This window comes from Crassostrea angulata, chromosome 9 (assembly GCF_025612915.1).
Source record: "Crassostrea angulata isolate pt1a10 chromosome 9, ASM2561291v2, whole genome shotgun sequence".
In the NCBI taxonomy this organism is placed as follows: Eukaryota; Metazoa; Mollusca; class Bivalvia; order Ostreida; family Ostreidae; genus Magallana; species Magallana angulata.
The window spans coordinates 21910348-21933428 of NC_069119.1; the positions used below are offsets into that span (position 1 = coordinate 21910348).

Consider the following 23081-nt stretch of genomic DNA (forward strand, 5'->3'; position numbering starts at 1 on the left):
CCCTATTAGTCAAAACTGGAATTATATAACAATAATGGTTTGGGCACATGTATACAATATGAACAGCTGTTACCTTCCGACAAAATAATGAAATAAATTGTTAGCAAAGAATGCACACTGTTCTATTTGTTACAATTTCTTTTCATTCAACAACAACATTCAACAGTTTATCTTCTGCACCTCTTGGTCAAATACATGACATCATAAAAAAAGTTTCACAAACCTACTTTAATATCAACTTTAATTTAGCGTAGTTAAAAACTGCAGGTACTGTTAAGCTTGCTAAACGAGACAGTGAAGCCACCAATAACAAACAATACTTTTAATTAAAGGAGGATATGCATAATATCTAGCCGTAAGAAACCTAAGTTTCCAGCAATGAGAAAGTGCGTCTAATATGCTTGATAGAAAAGAAACACTAAGGAACAAAAAATAACTCAGACTAATTGCGACAAACTATTATAAAAACGGATATTTTGGTAATTTTTTTTTATGTCTTTGATGTTTTTAAATTCTGAACTATTTATCAATTTTGATTTCTATCGATTGCCTTCTTAAATAAAGGTCTAAATGATAGGATATCACAAAAGAATGGGGATAATTTATCTGCTGAAAAGATGGTAGGTGTAATACAATGGTAAAAGCAATTGTCGTCCCAGGGAACTTGATGTGACCTCTGTAATGAGTGCGCTAACATCATCCGGCACTAGTACAGATGCGATCGTATTTAGAAAAGTTTTGAAAAGTTGTGCATTTTCATAATGGTTAACCCCTTACACGGTATTTTTGTAACAGAATTTCCGATTCTTGGAAACAAAACAATACGAAATTCTTTAAATAAGCAATTTTAAAAGCATTTATTTGAGATAATTACAGCATTTCTATTATAAGTGGGGAAAATTGCCTATAAATAGGTATTAAACAGTTTCCAAAAAAAATCATTAGCCGCTAACGTAATGTATTTTTCTGCAATGTCGCCACCTTCATATTCCGCATGAATCACCGGAGAAAGCATTTTACAGAATGTAGCAGTGTGAAAATAAAAGAAATGAAAAATTACATTAATTAAGTTACAGTTAGAAAATAATAGGGGAAAAAATGAAAATGGGGGGGGGGGGGGGGGGGTCAGCAATATTATATGTATATGTACGTTTAAGTTACATACAAGCACATATATATTTTTACATAATACAAATTTACATTTTAAAATCGGGGGGAGGGGTTCCTATAAAATGATGAGTTTGTTCATAAAAGGACTTCGCCCTGAACAGATACGAATTTTGGTTTTCTGGACGGTCCCCAATCCCCCTGCCTCTGAAAAAACCCAGCATGTGTACATGTACATCAGAGACATAAATAACATGTTATTTATGTCTCTGATGTACATATACTTCAAACTACTAATATTTTCCTCACCCCCCCCCCCCCCCAACCAACCTCGCGGAATAATCTGCAATTTATGATCCGCACCCTAAAATCCATTATTTAACTGTATGGTCAATGGTTGATGGCCCAACAAGTGTGTCCATGATAATAGCTCACTGTACGGTCGGCCTCTGCCCACGTGACCAAGAGCAAGGACCAGACGCACTGTACTGAACAGTCCTCAAGAGCAGCAGACTTGAAATAATCATGCACGGCCTACAAGAACAGGTTCCCGCCTGGAAATTATCCTTGCAAAATTCAAAGGTACGTAAATATCAAATTAGTATACATATTTGCGAGCTCTTTTCACCCGTTTGATGATTTATTTTTTGTTTATATAGCAGTCTATTCAAACACTTCTTATTCTTTCATCATCATGTTTAAATAACAAGATGCTATTGAAATTGGTATTCACCCTGGTATGTGACAGATTTGGAAGTGATACATGTCTAAATTTTACCAGCAACATTTCTTGAGCTGATTAAAACTTCGGGGGAAGGAGGTGGGGGATCCAAAGAATAATTGTGCAGGTCCTGCATGTACCGGTACAATCACTGAATTTAGCTAGGTAGCTTGAATTACCTACATTGTTTTATTTACCTACTTGAAGTAGGTTTATTAAGACACCTTAATTTTTATGCAATTTTGCCTTTTACAGTAATTATTTTAGATCATTAGAACATTATTGATGTTCCTAAGTGCGACGTTTTGTACAAATGCTCATTTAGAAACAAATACGATTGAGTAGCTTTACAAATCTACTTCAGGTAGGTGGATAAAGCCATGTAGGCAATTCAAGCTACGTACTTTAATGTGATTATGTCGTACGTACCTGTTTTGTTTGTTGTGGTGATCAAAGGCTTAATTTTTGACAACTTCGGTTAATTTACTGAAATAAAATGTAAAAGATTTGCATTTTTTTGTGTTGAGGGTGGGGGTATCTGGTTCCCCTGACACCCTCCTCTAGATCCATGCATGCTACTGTTCATGACTTTATTCATTTATTCATATTGTTTTTCTTTCATATTCCATGTAAAACGTAGAAAAAATCCACCTGTGCCGAAACTGATTGGGAAATCTGAGCAATTCAACGAAATCTCCTTTGAGGGAAGACAATATCAATTAATGCAACTCGGGTCATCAATAGTAAACGTAAGCTACATTGCTTTAGTTAGCAAAAGTCAGACATGTAGCATCGGCTGGGGAGGAATGGGGGAGGAAGTGTCTTCAAAACAGAAAATATCTTTTGATTTAATTTAAATGTTTATACCCCACTCCCCAAAATGAATTTGATGATTGGCATAGTTACATTTTATGTTTGATTTTCTTTGAACCCCCCCCCCCCCCCCCTCAAATTTAAAAACGATGCTACGTGGCTGATTATCATATACCAACATTTAATATATATAATAAAATTAGATGCATAGCAAACATTTGTTTTCCCTTGGACTGAAATGTCACACTTTCATTGGTTTAGACATAGCACGTGATTGCCTCATATATCTCTATATTTGTTCGGTGAGAAATAATATGAGGCGATATGGCCGTCATTGGCCGACGCTTTCTTTACTTATTTCGACATTCCATGGTATTTAATACATAAACCGCATGCTGTAAGTTCTTAAAGTATTTGGAGTAGTTGCCCTTTGAAATTCTTTAAAATTAGAGTAGTTGCCCTTAGAATATTGACGTCACAGTGTTTTGTCTGGAGCAGAACAAAATGGCTGCTTCGAAATTTGCTCAAATCCCTGCAGAGGAAAGGTAGAAAACTTTTAAAATTGATTTGCAATTTTTAACAAAACATTGTAAGTGAACATAGGTGAAGCAAAGTTTTTTAAAGGGTATAATTGAAAGGTGAGATTGAAAATTTTGAAGAGTTTAAATGAGTTAAATTGGACGAGGTGTTAAGCAGTTAAGCATCTTGTACATGGCTTTGCGTAGATCATCGCTTTTTGTGAATAAATATGTCGCTTGATTATAAGTCCTCGGGAAAACAAAGCACTTAATAGGTTAGTTACTGACTCACTATGGAAATATATTGGGTTGATCAATCTCATAGACGGCTCGGCTTCGCCTCGCCATCTATGAGATTGATCAACCCAATAAATTTCCGTAGTGAGTCAGTAACTAACCTAATAAGTATAATAATAGTATATGTACTTGTATACACAGCTGATACATGTATACTGTATGGTTTTTAAGTTCGGATAAAAACTCAAGAGGAAAAAAAAAGTCATCTAAAAACATACACTTTATAACTTAAAAAAAACCCCAGTGTTAATTCACATTTATGTCAAAAATAAATGTATTAATTTGGTCTTCATATGTATTTGGGGGCCTCATGCAAGCCTGAAATATTTGTTTTGCCTTTGTTTGTAAAATCTGATATGCAGGGATCTTAGATTATTTAATCAAGAGTTGTTTATTACGTGCACAGATTTAGAGAGAGAGATCGAGATCAGGGAGGGGGGTCAAAGGGATTGGGAAACTCGGAATACAAATTATCGATCTTTCGAAACCCTCTCCTTGAAAAATTCATACATTAACTTTTATGTATTTGTCAATAACTATATAATAATGTAAAATTCATTTAAACTAAATAAAATCCTACGCAAACGCGGAAATTAACACTAATTTTAAACATTTTAAGATATGATACAATGCTTCATGTGTGTGGCCTCTATTCTTCTTGTTGCCGCTGACTGTAATTAAAAAAAAAATGCTAACTTTTTCATTTTATTTCAAACCAGGAAGTGGCTGTATGTTCTCTTATCTAAATTATATTCTTTAGGTCTTTATGCCAAAGGAGTATGTACGGTATTATGCATTTTCACCCCCAAAATTTAAGTTTTTCAAAGAGCTTTAAAAATAAAGTGGCAGATAGTTGAAATCATATTAAAAATAAGTGCGTAAAAGGTTATCACCACAGTGACGTCATAAGGTGGAAATGATGTCATGAAAATCGTATTATTTTCGACTTGGAAACATCTGATCATGCAAGCGCAGGCTTGCTCAAGTACCATTTTTCAGTATGATGTGTATATATATTATAGGAAGAAAATCATATGTTATAATCATACTTGAGCAGACCTGCGCTCAATACTCCCGAATGCAATATATAAAGAAAAAATGACAATGTTTTGATTTCTTTCAAAATTGCGGGAATAGGGTCAATTAGATGACGTCATATATAAACAGCGAATGAGTAATGATGACTAAAATCAAGATTAAAGTGATAGGCAACCTCTGTACAATGATTTATGGAGATTTAATTTTTATATGACACGTATTTAAAAAATGGTTAAAATGGGGGCAGAAATGTAACCATACCAAATATAGTACTTTCACTATAACTATTATCACCGTCCCAAAAAAGATTTTCTGAATCAGATAAATGACTGTAACCTTACCCGACCCGATTCAAATTTCTTGTTTTATGCATGCATCATCTATTCACACAGACGTAGATTTGTTAACACGGTTTGTTTATGTTTACAAATTTATTTATGTGGCTTACTACCAATCTTCAGTGGTATAAAAATGTTTGTAATTTAAAATAAACAATAGAAGATAAGTAGCAGATTTTTATTTTGCATATCTTAAACGAAAGTAGTCAGATCCAAGGTACATGTAACTGCCTGATGATTAACTCGCCCTACTTTTTCCGCCATGACTTTGATTAGTTAACCTGCGTATTTAAATAGGTTACCCTTTTCTGGAGAGTACATATCCATCAAAACTAAAATCGCGCATTCAAGAAACGAATTGACTCATCTTAGCATTAATTCAACTTTTGACATATCTTAATTTTTATGTATACCCTAAATAAGTTATTTAATTTATTATACCCCCGCAAACGAAGTTTAGGGGGGTATTGGTTTCACCCTGTCCGTCTGTCTGTAGATGCAACTTTGTCCCCCCCTATAGAAATTTTTTAATACTGCATGGAACAGTCTGAAAATTTGTACATATGTTGAACACCATCTGAAGATGTGTACCTGCAATGTTTTTTAAGATCAGACAAGATTTAATGATTCTATGACAATTTTCATTTTCCTTATTCTATATATTGTTCACTGATGTTGAATAGTATAAAGGGAGGTAATCCTTACAGATTTTATTAATTAATTGATAGTATTAAAACACTCTAAAATATATTTATATAAATACATTCAGATGGAGGTTTTTTGTTTTTATGTCTTAAATAAGTTTATTTTTTGTAAGTATAATTCTATCAACTGAGAATGCAAAATTTTTGTTTGTCAATGATAAATTCTTAGGAGCTAATAATAAGAACATCAAAGACAATATTTATTAAGTGTGGCTGAATTCATTTGTCCAAGGGGGCCATTATCTGAGCCATGGTTTAGATGGAGGATGTGTTTAGGGAAAATTGATAATCTGTAAAATGGGCGGTGGTTTTGGCGCTATTTTAAAACTGTTTCATGTAAACCAAAAGTTTCTATTATCATAAGGAAATAAATAATATCATTATTAATAAAGAAATTAACTATTTTTAGAAGTTGTTTAAATTTAGAATAGAAGAAAGTAGGGAAAATTTGAAACAACTAACTGCATCTGTCAACCCGGACTCTTATTAGAAAGATATTTAAAGTTTTATCAACAGAGGAGCATTGCTTGGCTACCGGTATTTCCATTTACTGCAAAGGGAGGGGTTATTGTCATTGTGTTGGTTTTTTAGCTCACCTGAGCTGAAAGCACAAGTGGGGTGGGGGGGGGGGGGTGTTTAAAGTATTACATAGAATATATATAGTAAATCTTTAAATATCTTCTTCTCAGGAACCAATCAGCAAGGAAAGCTGAAACTTGTGTGGCAGCTTCCTCATGTAGTGTAGATTTAGAGTTGTGATAACCATGACCCCAAGGGGTAGGGTGGAGCCACAATTGGGGGTCATACTTTTACATAGGAATATATAGTGTAAGACTTTTAAAGATTCAAGTTTGTTTAAATCATTATCCCCTGGGTAAGGTGGGCCACAATGGGGGGGGGGGGGGTCAAAGTTTTACATAGAATATATAGAGTAAATCTTTTAAAATCTTCTTCTCAGAATCAATTCAGCCAGGAAAGCTGAAACTTGTGCGGGAGCATCTTCATGTAATGTACATTTAAAGTTGTGAAAATCATGACCTCCAGGGGTAGGGTGGGGCCACAATGGGGGTCTTAATTTACATAGGAATATAGAGTGTAAATCTTTTAAAATATTCTTTTCAAAAACCATTTGGCCAGAAAAGCTGAAACTTGTGTGGAAGCGACCTCAAAGGGTGTAGATTCATGTTTGTACAAATCATTGTCCCCGGGAATAAGGTTTGGCCACAATGGGAGTCAAAGTTTTACATTGGAATATATACAGTAAAATTTTAAAAATCTTTTTCTCAGAATCTATAATCAGCCAGGAAAACAGGTGATATGACTATAAAATAATCCTGTTAAAAAAGGGACTTGATTATAAACATAAGAATATCCAGGGTAAAAAAAATGGACTCTTACTTATACAGGATCTGCATGTATTATACTACATTGCCAAGATAGTTTGAATCATGACAGTGTTAAACATCTTCCCAAGTCAAGGGTTTCTGATCCGCTGTGCTCTACATAAACCCTTGACCGAAAAGACAACACATATGCGGGTTAACGATTACGCCATCTAGCGAGAGTACTCATTTTTAAACCTTTGTGACCTTTGTTCTGACCAATCAGAGAATGCTTTATAAACAGACACAGTCTAGCAATATGGCTGTTCCCATGAACAAAATCAAATTCGTAGAAAATATGGATTCACTCGGTTTAAAAACAGATATCAGTAAGTCAAATACTTACTAGTCCGTCTCAAATTTATTTGACAACGGTTCAACATTGATCAATTCACAATTAACATTATTATTGAAACAACGTTTCTTATGGGATCATGCAAACTTGTATGACACCAACCAGCGTGCGAGGTTTCTAACCCCGTCAAACTCTGATTATTCGGTCAAGGGTTTATGTAGAGCACAGCGGATCAGAAACCCTTGACTTGGGAAGATGTGTGTTAAGCTGATTTTATCATACCTATTGTTGCTCAGGTGAGCGATGTGGCCCATTTTTGTTATCTTTAAAACAAATAAATGAAAAGATTTCAGATACATAAATTTGTAAATGTATTACTGTTATACATATGCATTTACAGTGAAATTATGACAATTTTGATTTTAATTTTTCTTTGTTAGGTAATTTTTTTTTTTTACAATTCTAGAATTTTTTTTTTTGGTATGTGTTTCAAACCTTTATTAGTCAATTTAATTATTTGTCCCATTTCAAATAAGCCTTGCGGGGGTTTAAGTCCCATTAGGACATAAATAGTTTCTCAAGTATTACTTATTAGGTGAAATTCATTTATTGCTTTCGGACATCAACTCACATCTGATAAAATACTAAGGTGTAAGCAATTACTCTGGTGCAGACATCTTGTGGATATTGGCAAAATGTCTATATGTGAAATGTTTTCATATAGTATCCAACACGACGATTAGATGTAGTGGGTTATCAATACATACATGTACACGGATCCATTTTGGCAAACAAATCCCTCTGACCCCCCCCCCCCACTCCCAACAAGCTCGAACACCCTCCTCCCCCAGGGAAATACCTTGTCATACAAGTTTTTCCACACATCGGTTATACTCCTAGCGAGAAAACAATTAAGAATTCATCATATATTTTATTATCATGACGTTTTTTGTAGATGTAATGTTTATCCCTTGAGAATAAACCAAGTTTAAAATAAATTAGGTGCTATCATTAGACAGTTATACCGACACTAAGTGTTTGCCCCTAAATAACACTCTTCGTCAAGAAGATGGTCATATGGGGTACTTTTTATCCCCTCGCGCAAGTTGTTGTCCGTCACACTTTTTTGTAAGCGCTCTCATGCCTACAAATTTTGACGGATTTTCATTAAATTTATACCAAATGTTTATACCACTATTACCTTGGTCAAGTTCGAAAATCAGCATTGGTTGATACTTTTTGTTGGAGTTATGGGACTTTGTGACCTTGTAAGCGCTCTCTTGCCTACAAATTTTGACAGATTTTCATTAAATTTATACCAAATGTTTATACCACAATACTTTGGTCAAGTTCGAAAATCAGCATTGGTTGATACTTTTTGTTGGAGTTATGGGACTTTGACCACAAAAATGACTTTGTTTTATCCAAAAATTGACCTTGTAAGCGCTCTCATGCCTACAAACTTTGACGGATTTTCATAAAATTTATACCAAATGTTTATACCACTATTACCTTGGTCAAGTTCGAAAATCAGCATTGGTCGATACTTTTTGTTGGAGTTATGGGACTTTGTGACCTTGTAAGCTCTCTCATGCCTACAAATTTTGATGGATTTTCATTAAATTTATACCAAATGCATACTTGCCAACTGACCCGATTTCGTCGGGTCACACCCGATTTTTCGACCCTTCACCCGATTATTTTTTATGACCCGGCGGGTCATGCTTTTCACCCGATTTTTGTCGAACAACCCGAAAATCTCCTTATTTCTGGATTTGGTTCGTAAATTACGTTGCGCGTGTGACTTCCAGTTATGAACCCAAGCTGAGCTTGGATTTACGTAACGCGTAAACAATGCCGATGGCTAGAACAGACACATTAAGTGTAATTATTATCGTGAGTTGTTTTGACTAACCGAAAGTTTAAATCATTAAATGTGATGGCTTTCAATAAGAAAAGGTCTTCATCAGGGCCAGCGGAATCAAAACCAACAAAAAGAAAACGATATTTTTGTACCTATCAACATATCTTGGAAAATGAATCCCCATAGGTAAAACAAAGTAATCGTGTACAAAACGAGGCTTTTGTGTTCTATGTAACGCACATTTGAATATTGGATTGTGTGCCCAAAATGATCTGACATTCAAAAACGCTAAATCATGTATAGAATGCTTTTTAATACACAAAAGTTTTCCAAGTCACTTACAACTTTCATGCCATCATTTACAGAGTTCAAAGGCAAGGTTTATGTAGCAGAAACTCTTTTTGCATTTTTTTTTAACTGAACACAACCTACCATTTCCTGGGTCAGATCACTTTACAAAATTCAAAATCAGCAACTGTTAGTTAAAATGCTTCTTTGCAATAAAGTATTACACATAAGTTATTAAACATATTTCTATTGTATATACCTATGAAGTGCATGGTAAATATGTCGTGAATGTCGTTACGCGCTATGACCAGATTTTTTACTTTCCAAATCTGGTCATGACCAGATTTTCACATGTTGGAGGTTGGGAAGTATGCAAATGTTTATACCATATATATATATATATAAATTTATTGCTTATCTGTATGGTGCAGATAAAAATACAAAGATAATCTGATAGATATTCTAATCCTATTGTAAGGTGTCCAAGTAGCGTAGTGGACAATGCACTCGCTTGTCACCGCTGCGACCCGAGTTCGATCCTCGTGATCGACAGTGGCTGTATGTGATAGGGTATGGCGGTCGCCCGCTTGGACACGTGGGTTCTCTCCGGGTACTCCGACTTCTTCCCACACCAATAACCCCCTCGCGCTAACATCCGTGCCAACGAGAGATATTAATATAAGTTGTAAACCTTGCTTATCAATCGTTGTGAAATAAATAAAGTTCAGTTTCAGTAATCCTATTGTAGGCATTTTACACACTTTATTCTCCCATCTTCTTTGTTAAGTCCTGTGTACTGACTTACAATAAACACTTACATAAATGAAGTGTCTGATTTTGGTGTTCATGAGGTTATGGCGGTTCATGTATTCGCTGACGCGGGTTAAGTACAATGTAGCCTATACAGTAAAACTCGGTTATAGCGAAGTCCTAAGGGACCAATGGATTTACTTTGTTATATCCCTAATTCCTTATATTCCTATAACGATTTTGTAATAATAACTAAAGTGAATTAACTATATACACGTTTTCTCTCACCAGACTATAAGTTTTGTTAATAAATTAGGCTTAGAATAAAAATACATTACTTTGATACCTTTACGAATCAGAGTGTGAGTCAAAAATTTATATGAAAATAAATTCATTGAAACTATTATATGTTAAATGGTAGTGCAATCTTGTTTAAACTTTTTGAAATTCGTTATAAAAGTGTTAAATTTCGTTATTATTAACCTCTACGGAACTCAAAGTCAGTTTACTATATCGGTAAATTTATTAAATCCGAATTCATTATAACCGTAAAATTTTGCAAAGATTTGTCAAGAATTTTACCGGGGACTCAAAGAAACTTTGCTTTATCCAAGAATTCACTATATCCATGTTTGTAATAAACAAGTTTTACTGTATTCATTTTTGCAATGATTGGCATCTTCATAGGCCATATAAAATATGATATAAATCTTTTTACTGTTTATACTTAAAATTTGTGAAAATTAATTTAATGTTCTTAATTTTCATTTTAACATCGAAGAAAGATGTTGAAAGAAGGAAGTTAACCACTTCATCATCGTCGTCACATCTTCATCAACCCATCATCATCATCATCGCAGCACCAGCAGGTCTTGCAACAGATACCGTTAAGTGTTTTTTAAGTGTGCATGTTTTAGAAACATGTATTCATTATACTATATTTTGTTTCTGGCTCCTTTATAATTAATTGATAAATAAAAATGCATGTCGATGAAGAACAACTGAAATCAAAATACACAAATAGTCCTAGATTTTTTGTTTGACACATTTTTCGGCTCAGGTGAGATTTTCTTATCAAAATTTGTCTGTTGTCTGTCGGCGTTGTCGTTGTTGTAAACTTTTTACATTTTCATCTTCTGAAGAACCACTGAGCAGAATTCAACCAAACTTGGCAAAAAGCAACACTTGGTGAAGGGGATTTATTTTTGTTCAAATGAAGGGCCACACCCGCTTTTAAGGGGAGTTAAGATATATTGAAAATTTGTTGGTATTGTTCAAAAATCTTCTTTTCAAAAAATGTTAGGCCAGAAAAGCTGTAACTTGTATTGAAGCATCCTCAGATAGTGTAGATTAAAGTTTGTTCAAATCATGGTCCCTGGGGTTAAGGTGGGGCAACAATAGGGGGATGGATTTTTACATAAGAATGTATAGAGAAAATCTTTAAAAATCTTCTTCTGGAAGGTTATTTGGACAGAAAAGCTTAAACTTGTGTGGAGGCATCCTCAGATAGTGTAGATTTAAGTTTGTTCAAATCATAGTCCCCTGGGGTAGGATGAAACCACAAAGGGGGGGGGGTCAAATTTTTACATAGGAATATTTAAAGAAAAGCTTTAAAAATCTTTATTAAGAATTGTAAGTTGTTGAAAGATGAATACCATTCTGATTTTACCTTGAGTCTTATTGAATAACAGCAATTTTCGAGTTATGGCCCTTGGGCGTAGAAAAATTCTAGTTTTTTGCAGTTTCCGCTCATGTTCTTCGCAGAGGATGAACATATTGAAATGAAATTTGGTATACAGGTTTATCATGATAATATCTAGGTCAAGTTTGATTTTGGGTATGATAGAGCTATTTTCGACAGAGTTATGGCCCTTGGACTTAGGAAAATTCCAGTTATTAAAAGTTTACGTTCATTTTCTTTGTGGATGTAATTTCCAAGGGAGGGGGGCATAAGTGTTTCACAAACATCTCTTGTTTTTAATTGTTTAAAATATCAGTCTGCTTCCAGATTGTGTTTCTGTTTTAGAATTCTTATATGAAAGTGAAGTGTTATGAAGTTTGAAAATGAAAGACAAAATAATCATGAATGATATTTCTACACCAAAATATGAAACTAAAATATTTAAAAATTCTTTTAAAGCAAACTGCTGGATGAAATCCCACAAAAATCTGAAAATTATAGAAACAATATTTGTTGGTTAATGAGATGAAAAAAAGAAATTGATTGAAATTGAAAATATTAAAAGAAATACTGAATTATTGCAAAAATCTTGGTTTGAAAGATCTTGTTAAAGAGTTGTCTATGTTAAAATGTTGGTATTAGGTAGGCAGTGCTTATAATAATGTTTGATTCTGAAAAATTATATATTTGATGAATGCATTATATATATTAAACTCCTTAAAAGAAAATGTTAGTAGTTACATTGCCTTTTACTTTTTTATATACCGAAGCAATTATAAAGAACAGCCATGTGCATATTAATACATACATTAGATGTTTATAGTGATACACATGTAGATGTGGTAAGAAAAACATGCTCTTTTTCAAGATTCTGTTGTTCCCTCTTGGCTTGCAAATCTATTGCTATTTATAGATATATCTACTTTAGTTAAAATACATTAGTTTAATGTCAAACTTTCAGTACAAGTCTTATACTACAAATGTTTTACATTTGGGAATTTAGGATCAATACAAGAGATGGTACTACATATGGTACTTTAGTTTTGTATTAATCATGCATATATGGTTTAAGTGAATTAAAATATAATATCTGCTTACCTTTATCGATAATCTGTCACATATTTATGATCATCTGTTCAGATGACATGATAAAAATGTATTGCTAATAGCAGGGAAACAGAATATTGTTTAGATCCTACGTTTTCTTTACAAAACAGCTAATAATCAATGTTAGTTGAAAGCTTAAATCACAAAGAAAATTGACATATTTTCTAAGCGTTTTGTTGATTTCATTCTTATCTCATCCCCCTCGTTAGAAGAGTTTAATTAAACGATGTATAGCTATTTTGTACCACAACATAATGCTATCAATCTGGAACAAAAAGTCTACATGTAGATATTTGGTTATTAATGTTTATTACAATTGTAGGTACCAAAGATAACCAAACATAATAATCTCTGTTGGAGCATCAAGAATAACCAAAGGATTCATCATTCAGGAACCCCGAAACGCAACTGTTTGTTTTGGAATTCTTTGAGACAATGAGTCATCTTTATTGCATGCGTTTAAATTCTGGAAAAAAATAGACCTATCTTTGAGGAGATATTTGTCATTTTCGTGGTCAAATTTATGCACAAAGGCTGGTGTGCTTATATGTAAAAGATTGGCAATGGATGTTTGAAAATAATCCATGGTTGGCACAAAAGACTTTATTCTATCTAATGATCAATGTTTGTATGTTTGGACTTACTAGTATATGTTTATACGTTTGAGTTTATATTATTAAAGTTCCTTGGTTTGTTGTTATCTTTGAGTAAGGAAGTGGTGGTGGGGGGGGGGGGGGGGGTAAGTATTGGTGAAAGTGGAAAGATAGTGTAATTCTCTCTCTCTCTCTCTCTCTCTCTCTCTCTCTCTCTCTCTCTCTCTCTCATGCTTTCATCCAACTCTCACCCCCACCCCACTCCCCAATCTTGATCCCCTCTTGCCCTCAATCCCAACTCTTTCCCCCTACTAGTAAGTGAGGGGGAAAGTGATGTGTGGGAGAGAGAGTGGTGTGCAAGGGGGATGAGAGTGGGGGGTTGGGGAGTGAGGAAGAGAGTGGGAGTGAGAGAGTGGGGCAAAAGGAGGAGAGTTGGGTGTGGGGGGGGAGAGTGTGGTGCAAGGGGGGAGTGGGGCGCAAGTGGAGGGGGGTTGGGGTGTGAGAGTGGGGCGCAAGTGGAGGGGGTTGGGGTGTGAGAGTGGAGAGAGAGTGGGGTGCAAGTGGAGTGAGAGAGTGGGGAACAAGGGGGAGTGAGAGAGTGGGGTGCAAGTGGAGTGAGAGAGTGGGGCACAAGGGGGAGTGAGAGAGTGGGGCGCAAGGGAGTGAGAGGGTGGGGTGCAAGGGGAGTGAGAGAGTGGGCCGCAAGTGGAGTGAGAGTGGGGCACAAGTGGGAGTGAGAGAGTGGGGTGCAAGGAGGAGAGTTGGGTGTGGGGGGGGGGGAGAGTGGGGTGCAAGGGGGGAGTGGGGCGCAAGTGGAGGGGGGTTGGGTTGAGAGAGTGGGGCGCAAGTGGAGGGGGTTGGGGTGTGAGAGTTGGGTGCAAGTGGAGTGAGAGAGTGGGGCACAAGGGGGAGTGAGAGAGTGGGGTGCAAGGGAGTGAGAGGGTGGGGTGCAAGGGGAGGGAGAGAGTGGGGCGCAAGGGAGTGAGAGAGTGGGGCGCAAGGGGTGAGAGAGTGGGGTGCAAGGGGTGAGAGAGTGGGGCGCAAGGGGGAGAGTGGGGGGAGGTTGGGGTGTGTGAGAGTGGAGTGGGGTTCAAGGGGGGAGAGTGGGTGTGAAAGGGAGAGAGAGGGATGGGAAAGTGGGGGGGGGGGGAGGTTGGGGGGTGTGTGAGTGGGATGTGAGTGAAACAGTGTTGCGCAAGGGAGAGAGTGGGTGTGAGAGAGTTGGGATGGGGAGAGAGTGGAGTGGGGTGCAAGGGGGAGAGTGGAGTGTGAGGGGGAGAGTGGGTGCAAGGGGGCTTGAGGGGGAAAGTAAGGTGCGAGGGGGAGGTTGCAGTTTAGGGGGAGAGAGTGGTGTGGGGTGCAAGTCAGAGAGAGGGAGAGAGTGTGGTGCGAGGGGGAGAGAGTGAGGTGTGGAAGGGAGGCTGCTGTATGAGACGGAGAGTGGGTGTAAGTCGGGGAGAGTGGGATGCGAGGGGTAGTGTGATGGGGAGAGTTGAGAGAAAGAGTGGGGTACAGTGGAGTGTGAGGGGGAGAGTGGATTGGTTGTGAGAAGGAGAGTGCAGTAAGAGAGTGGGTGAATAGGGGACAGGCATGATAGGAGGGGAGTGAGATTTGGGTAAGAGAGTTAGGTGAGAAGAATGAGAATAGGGAGAGGGTAACTTGAGAATAGGGTGAGAGAGTTTGGTTGGATTTTGTTGGGCGGTAAGTGAGGTGAGATATATAAGTAAGAGAGATGAGAGAATGTAGGGTGAGACGAGGGATGAGAGAGAGATTAAGGTGAGAGGGGGAGTAGGATGAGAGTGGAGTGAGAGTTTGAAAAATTGTGGCGAGAGTAAATTATTTGGCATCTAGTATACTTTGACTGTACACTACTGTACATTTCCTTACCGATTTTTACTGTACAGGGCACTGACCAGCACTGCACCCCACTGTACAGAAAAAAGTCTTTCTCAATATTTTCAGTACGTATTATTTTCCTCAATAGTCAGATCTATGCAGAATTTATACAGGAAAAATCAACAGGTCATTAAATCACAATTTATTGTTTTATTTATCAATTTTGTATTGATATTTGCAGTTACGATAATAATGACATGTTCTTTAATAGCATTGCCCCGAGAAGATGAACAACCTGAATTTTACATTTTGAATCCGGTTTTAAAACTTTCAGCAATACCGTTATTTCATATAAACTGACGGTTATTGTAATATAAGCATATTGGGGAAAATACACCTCCCTAACCGAGGAGGATACAAAATTAATATTATCATATAGGTTATTGAATTATTTGTTAGGCAAACCCTTGTTTAAATATGACCAGGCTGTTAATTCCCCCTTTCTCGTTAATTGTGCTTCAGACACTACAAACAAGCCAATTACCACAGAGTCAACAGAATATATACATGCTTGTTCTTTGTGTACACCTATCCTGGCCTATTTACCATCATTGTATTTTAAACGACCAAATCCTTTCTAATTTTTTGAATCATTTTCATGTAAAAAAAAAAAATGAGCTTTTATTAATAACCTATGTAAAATCTATATTATAAATAAGAGTCAACTCTCCAGGTTGATGTGTACAGTATACACTCTTGCTTTTTGTATGATACTGTTTGTATTGTATATTTTCTCTATGTTCTTTAATACAATTTGAGAATAAATAAAATGACAAAAAAATGAATGAATGGTTTAAATTTAATGATAGCATCCTCTGCAGGAGTCATCGATATAATTATGAAGTGTGAACGAAAAAACCATCAGTGACATATTAAACGGCATAATTTTAGCAAGAAATAAAAGGTTTTTTAAATATCTTGAATTTCTACTCTTCTTTTAGAAATTTTAAGATCTATAAGATGCATGTGCTATAAACTGATGAGAAAGAGAGAGATTTCATTCAGATTGTAATGACCTTGCTTGCTATAACACTATATTTTGATATCGGTAAACAAAGTAAAATCATTTAACGGCAACATTTTTATCATTTATTGTATTACATTGTTTGGTAAAAAAATTCTGCCGAAAAGGTACCGTACTATAGACCACCTCCCTGCATCAGGTACCGTTCTATAGATCACCGCCCTGCAACAGGTACCGTACTATAGATCACCGCCCTGCAACAGGCACCGTACTTCCCTGCATCAGGTACCGTACTAAAGATCACCGCCCTGCAACAGGTACGTCTACAGATCACTATTCTGCAACAGGTACCGTACTATAGACCAGCGCCATGCAACAGGAACTTTAGAACACCGCCATGAAACGGGTACCAAAATATTGATCACCGCCCTGCAACAGGAACCGTACTATAGACCACCGCCATGCAACAGGTAGAGGTACTTTAGAACACCGCCATGCAACAGGTACCGTACTATAGACCACCACCCTGCAACAGGTACCGTACTATAGACCACCACCCTGCAACAGGTACCGTACTATAGATCACCGCCATGCAACAGGTACCGTACAATAGATCACCGCCCTGCAACAGGTACCGTACTATAGATCACCGCCATGCAACAGGTAGAGGTTCTTTAGAACACCGCCATGCAACAGGTACCGTACTTAAGACCACCGCCATGCAACAGGTACCATACTATAGACCACCGCCATGCAACAGGTAGAGGTACTTTAGAACACCACCATGCAACAGGTACTGTACTATAGACCACCACCCTGCAACAGGTACCGTACTATAGACAACCGCCATGCAACAGGTACAGGTACTTTAGAACACCGCCATGAAACAGGTACCTGAAACTAGAGTACCTGATGCAGGTATAGATTACCGCCTTGCAACAGGTATCTACAATAGATCACCGCCCTGCATCAAATACCGTACTAGAGACCACCGCCCTGCATCAGGTACCATACTACAGACCACCGCGTGAAACAGGTACCGTACTATATAAAACCGCCCTGCAACAAGTAGCATACTATATAAAACCGCCCTGAAACATATACTGTACTACAGGCCACCGCCCTGCATCAAATACCGTACTAGAGACCATCCCCTGCATCAAATACCGTACCATAGACCATAGCCCTGCATCAAATATTGTACTAGAGACCACCCCCTGCATCAAATACCGTACCATAGACCATAGCCCTGCATCAAATATTGTACTAGAGACCACCGCGTGAAACAGGTACCGTACTATATAAAATTGCCCAGAAACAGATACTAGTACTGTTCTAATTGACCACCTCCCAGCAACAGGTACCGTGCTAGAGACCACCGCCCTGCATCAGGTACCGTACTATTGACCACCACCCTGCATCAGGTACCGTACTAGAGACCACCGCCCTGCATCAGGTACCGTACTATTGACCACCGCCCTATAACAGGTACATTACATGTACTATATAAAACCGCCCTACATCATGCACCGTACTATAGATCACCGCCCTGCATCAGGTACCGTGCTATAGACCACCGCCCTACAACAGGTAAAGTACTATAGATCACCTCCTTGCATCAAGTACCGTACTAGACACCACCGCCCTGCATCAGGTACCGTACTATAGATCACCGCCCTGCATCAGGTACCGTGCTATAGACCACCGCCCTACAACAGGTAAAGTACTATAGATCACTTCCCTGCATCAAGTACCGTACTAGACACCACCGCCCTGCATCAGGTACCGTACTATAGATCACCGCCCTGCCTCAGGTACCATACTATAGAGCACCACCCTGCATCAGGTACCGTACTATAGATCACCTCCCTGCATCAAGTACCGTACTAGACACCACGGCCCTGTATCAGGTATCGAACTAAAGACCACCATCCTGCATCAGGTACCGTACTATAGATCACCGCCCTGCATCAGGTACCGTACTAGAGACCACCGCTGTGCATCAGGTGCCGTACTGAAGACCATCGCCCTGCATCAGGTATCATACTATATTATACTGTCCTGCATCAGGTACTGACTATAGATTACCGCCCTGCATCAAATACTGTACTAGAGACCATCGCCCTGCATTAGGTACCGTACTATAGATCACCGCCCTGCATTAGGTATCGTACTATAGATCACTGCCTAGAAACAGGTACCATACTGTATTGTACCGTACCGTATGGTACCGTATTGTAATAGAGATCAGTGCCTTGCATCAGGTACCGCACTATAAACCACTGCCCTGTATCAGGTACCATACTATAGACCACCTCCCTCATCAGGTACCGTACTATAGATCACCGCCCTGCATCAAATACCGTACTTTATACCACCGCCATGAAACAGATACTGTACTATAGACCACCGCCCTGCATCAGGTTTCGTAATAGAGACCACTCCCCTGCATCAGGTATTGTACTAAAGAATACCGCCATGCAACAGGTACCATAATACAGATCACCGCCCTGCATCAGGTACCGTATTTTAGATCACCACCCTGCATCAGGTACCGTAATATAGACCACCACCCTGCATGAGGTACCATAATATAGATCACCACCCTGCATCAGGTACCGTAATATAGACCACCGCTCAGCACCAGGTATCGTACCATAGATCACCGCTATGCAACGGGACCTGTACTTTAGACCACCGCCCCTGGTACTAAATATTTCAAAAAGGAGTTGTGGGGGGGGGGGGGGGGGGTCGAATCCTACTTTTCAAAAAGGAGTTGGTTTGGTCGAATCCTACTTTCTGTGGTTTTTCTGTACGATTTTTAACTTTTTTTTTATAATAATACTTCTATTTTTTATAGAGCAGCTTCTAATACTGTCTGTGGAAAATTTTGCCTTTTAAAAACCGCTTTTCCTTTATAGTGTCAAAAATGATGTGAATATGTGATAATTTATAATAATTCTGTAAAAGATTCATTTCGTTTTTTCGAAATATCAAAACCGTTAAAAATAATTAAAATTTATTATGAAAGCAATCTTACTTGGAAATACTCAGTAGTCCATATTCTATAACATATGAATGTCCCACATCACCAGATGTAAAGACACGATGTATGCGACAGTAGCATTACTTTATCACGGTTTATTTGAAAAAGACAGTATACATGAATAAGTGTAGGCAATCAAAAGGGACATAGCATCTATAATTAAATCACTTGATTATGAATATTCTTGATTTTGTTCGCAATATTTTGGATTTTTTTCCTTTGGTTAACAGAAATTACTAAGTGTTCCGAATAGGTGTGTATCAGTTCGTCGAACTGACGCACCTTTTTACAGGAATCAATCTGTTTACGACGATTTTCAGGGAATCAGCGAAATATATGGAACTACTCTACAAAGTGAAAAATAAGCAGAGGTATAAACATTTTAAATAAATCAACTCGATTAGCCTTTGATTAATCGACTACAGTATTCTCTCTGAGCAAATTTGACATCCCCAATATAAACATTCAATTATTCATAATGTTTTGAATGAGAACCATAATTCATTATGTTGTGGATCATATAAAAGAAAATAATTCTTTGTCCAAATTTCCTGTCAGCTTTATACTATGAATGTGTATATTATGTTATGTATGGTAATATATTTAATGAATCAAATTTAATTCTATTTTTGATAACATCTTGTATTTATATTGTCATATTCAAAATAAAAAAGTAAAATTACTTTAATACTACCAATGGTCTAACTTCCAGTGATGCATAGATACAATGAAATGATCTTAATGATTAATTCAAAACAATTTTTTTTTCATAAGTGATCTTTATTTCATTGAAAAAAAAAACCCTAAATAAATTTCAAACAATGTTTAAATAAAATACAATCAATACAGTATAATAGTTACAAATCAACAACATATAAATTGGAGTGGACAATTTAATGAACATTATCTTTACAAATACATGTATAACATAAATTAATTCATAGGGTAAAGATTACGTTCAGCTTCCAATAATGGCCAATTCCAAACAAGGGAGACAACGAAAATCTCCAAACAAAACATCTTTGAAATAGCGCACACCTTCATTCATATTTTGTCCCATCCTAAAACATAAAAACAAATGTGATGAACTTGTAGTACATATTTGGAATAAATCTGATTCCACATCATAACATTCATTAGTAAAGAATTTTTATATGGAAATATACACTTATCTATGTTCACATAATTGTTCTGCCTTATACTGTGTAACATTGAAGTCATTCTTGATCTTATAATTTTTTTTATTTCACAGACATCATATCTTTATCATTTGCCTTTTAAATCAATGGGGATCATATGGGAGGAAGGGAACCAAGGTTGATCTGGAGGGGGTATAAGTGGATCTAGGGGGGGGGGGGGGTTAAAACCGGCTCTTGGAAATTTTTGATTCACAAAATTCATATCTTCAAGTAACCAAAAGCAGGGGAATTACACAAAGGGACAACCTGATATGTTTATCACTAGAGTAGACCAGGGGACTATCAAAATCAACACTTACTATTCCTCTAGTGCAGCCATGATTGGCTCTTTTTTGGCTCTGTTATGGATAAATAGTGGCCATGGCAATAACCAATTCTTCTGAAATATCAGAATTGACATTTAGAATTCTTGAATGACACTTCAATAAATACATGTGTATGTGATGGAAAATATCGAAAATGGTAAAGCTGGTGCAGTCAAATATGCATTTTTATATATAATCCTGTATTGCTTTCATTCCCATGCGATCCCAAAAATAAATTAAAAAGCTTATGGTAAGTAATTAATTAATATAGAAACTAATGATAGAGTGTAATTTCATGTATTACTGTACATATAATAACAGATGATAGATTTTTTCAAGCAAACAAAGTATATTTCAATAAAGCTTAAAGAGGCATGGTCGCGATTTGGTTGATTTTGTTTTCTTTTATAGTAATGCACATTAGAGTTTCAGTCATAAAGTTATAAGCAAGACACAGAGCTAAATATAATTCTCTGGTGTGTAAACACAGCTCAAACTTTGTTTGACTAATGGCAATGCATCACTAAAGCATTGTAAGCATTAAAAATGGAAAAATAAATTTTGACAAAGAACAATGACCACATCCCTTAAATACGAAATTAAAACTACTTCTAATGCTTTTTGTTTGATGATCCTTCAGTTAATTTAAATGATTGAGTACAACAGATACAGTACTAGAAATCAAAGGGATTCTGAAATTGCAGCACACTTCTTTTTCAAAATCTAGTTTCAAATTGTGAAACACATTTACCATGTGCATTAGAAAACTTACGTTATTGATTTTGGCTTGAAGACTCCAAATTTTTTCAAAACCAATGCATGCAATTCTTTCCAACACTGTATGAAAATAGTTAAATATATATTTAAAATATAATCACAGTTTGTATTCAAAGTTGAATAAGAGAGAGAGAGAGAGAGAGAGAGAGAGAGAGAGAGAGAGAAATTGTTAGGTGACTTAACACGATACATTTCCAAAAAAGTTTACTTCTTTCCTCCATAATTCCCTTTTCAGAATTCCTCATCTCTAGATGCTCATAAGTGGCTGCCGTTTAATCCATCTTACATGCTGCCAATGTGGTTCATAACAGCTTGCAATTACATATAACCATACCAATTCATTATCTTGCTTTCAATTACATGGGAAAAAATTTCATTTTGCCATAAATGGTATTGTAGATTTGCATGAACAAACAAACCAAAGAGGATTTCTTGCTATAGTTAAAAAAAACAAATTTTTAACATATATAAAGCAAAATCTAGCTCAGAATTAGTATTTTGCATGGATAGAAGAGATTTTGTACAACTGCAATTATCACTTAACATATATTTCAATACATAATTATATAGGTATAAAAGCAAATTAGCAAAATGGCTCATTGATTAAATTAAGTTTGGATCAGATTTATTAAGTATGATCAAGAGTTAATTTACATGGCAGTTTTTTTCAATACAATATAGGGAACAGGGGGTATTTCTTACATTTTGATAGGAATTATCCCCCTTTTCTGGCATTTTTTTAACAATTTCAATTTTCTGCAATAATTATTTTATTTGATGAAATTTATTTGCAAATCATATTCATTACATGTAATTTTGAGAAATAAAACAAATTTAAAGATTGTTTACAACATTGTTTTTTTACATAGCAATATCATAATTTTATCAATGTATCCCTATAATCAGCACTTCAAATTTTGAAGTTTTTGATTCTAAATTTGAACAAAATGTGATGGCACATAAAAAATTGTCAGACAAGCTACATGTATATATCTGCATGGAACACACATTCAGAAGGTACATAATAAGCACTCTATTATTTCACTGATGGAAGTTTACAACAATTCAATAAAAGGAACAGAATAAACAAGTTCTATAAAAATAATTGTCAATGACATACACATTTTGAATTCATAGGCAAATTAAGAGTTTTGGAAAACTGATTGTAAGGATAAGTATCTGTGCTGTATTACAGGGACAGAAACTAGAGGAGTCCTATGCTTACCATCAAATATCAACCTTAGCACATGCTCTGTAATTTATAAAATTTTCATGGCAACTTTCTTGGCATTAATAAGAGAGATACTGCAATAGGAACCACTCCTACCCCTTAATTATTTTGGAATTATGACCTTTTGTGACAAATTCTGTTTGGAACCATCAAAAAAGTAATGCATT

The 23081-nt window shown here is 36.4% G+C and overlaps 2 long non-coding RNA genes across 2 annotated transcripts; one reads left to right on the forward strand and one right to left on the reverse strand.

Annotated features, from left to right (window-relative positions):
- Positions 1-1542: 1542 nt before the first annotated feature.
- On the forward strand, positions 1543-13596 carry LOC128164178 (uncharacterized). The gene is made up of 4 exons (XR_008240913.1): positions 1543-1689; positions 2469-2577; positions 10897-11001; positions 13226-13596. It is a non-coding gene; the product is annotated as an uncharacterized LOC128164178 (long non-coding RNA).
- Positions 13597-20183: 6587 nt separating this feature from the next.
- On the reverse strand, positions 20184-21861 carry LOC128162532 (uncharacterized). The gene is made up of 3 exons (XR_008240682.1): positions 21679-21861; positions 20901-20980; positions 20184-20463 (listed from the first exon to the last, which is right to left on the reverse strand). It is a non-coding gene; the product is annotated as an uncharacterized LOC128162532 (long non-coding RNA).
- Positions 21862-23081: the final 1220 nt, after the last annotated feature.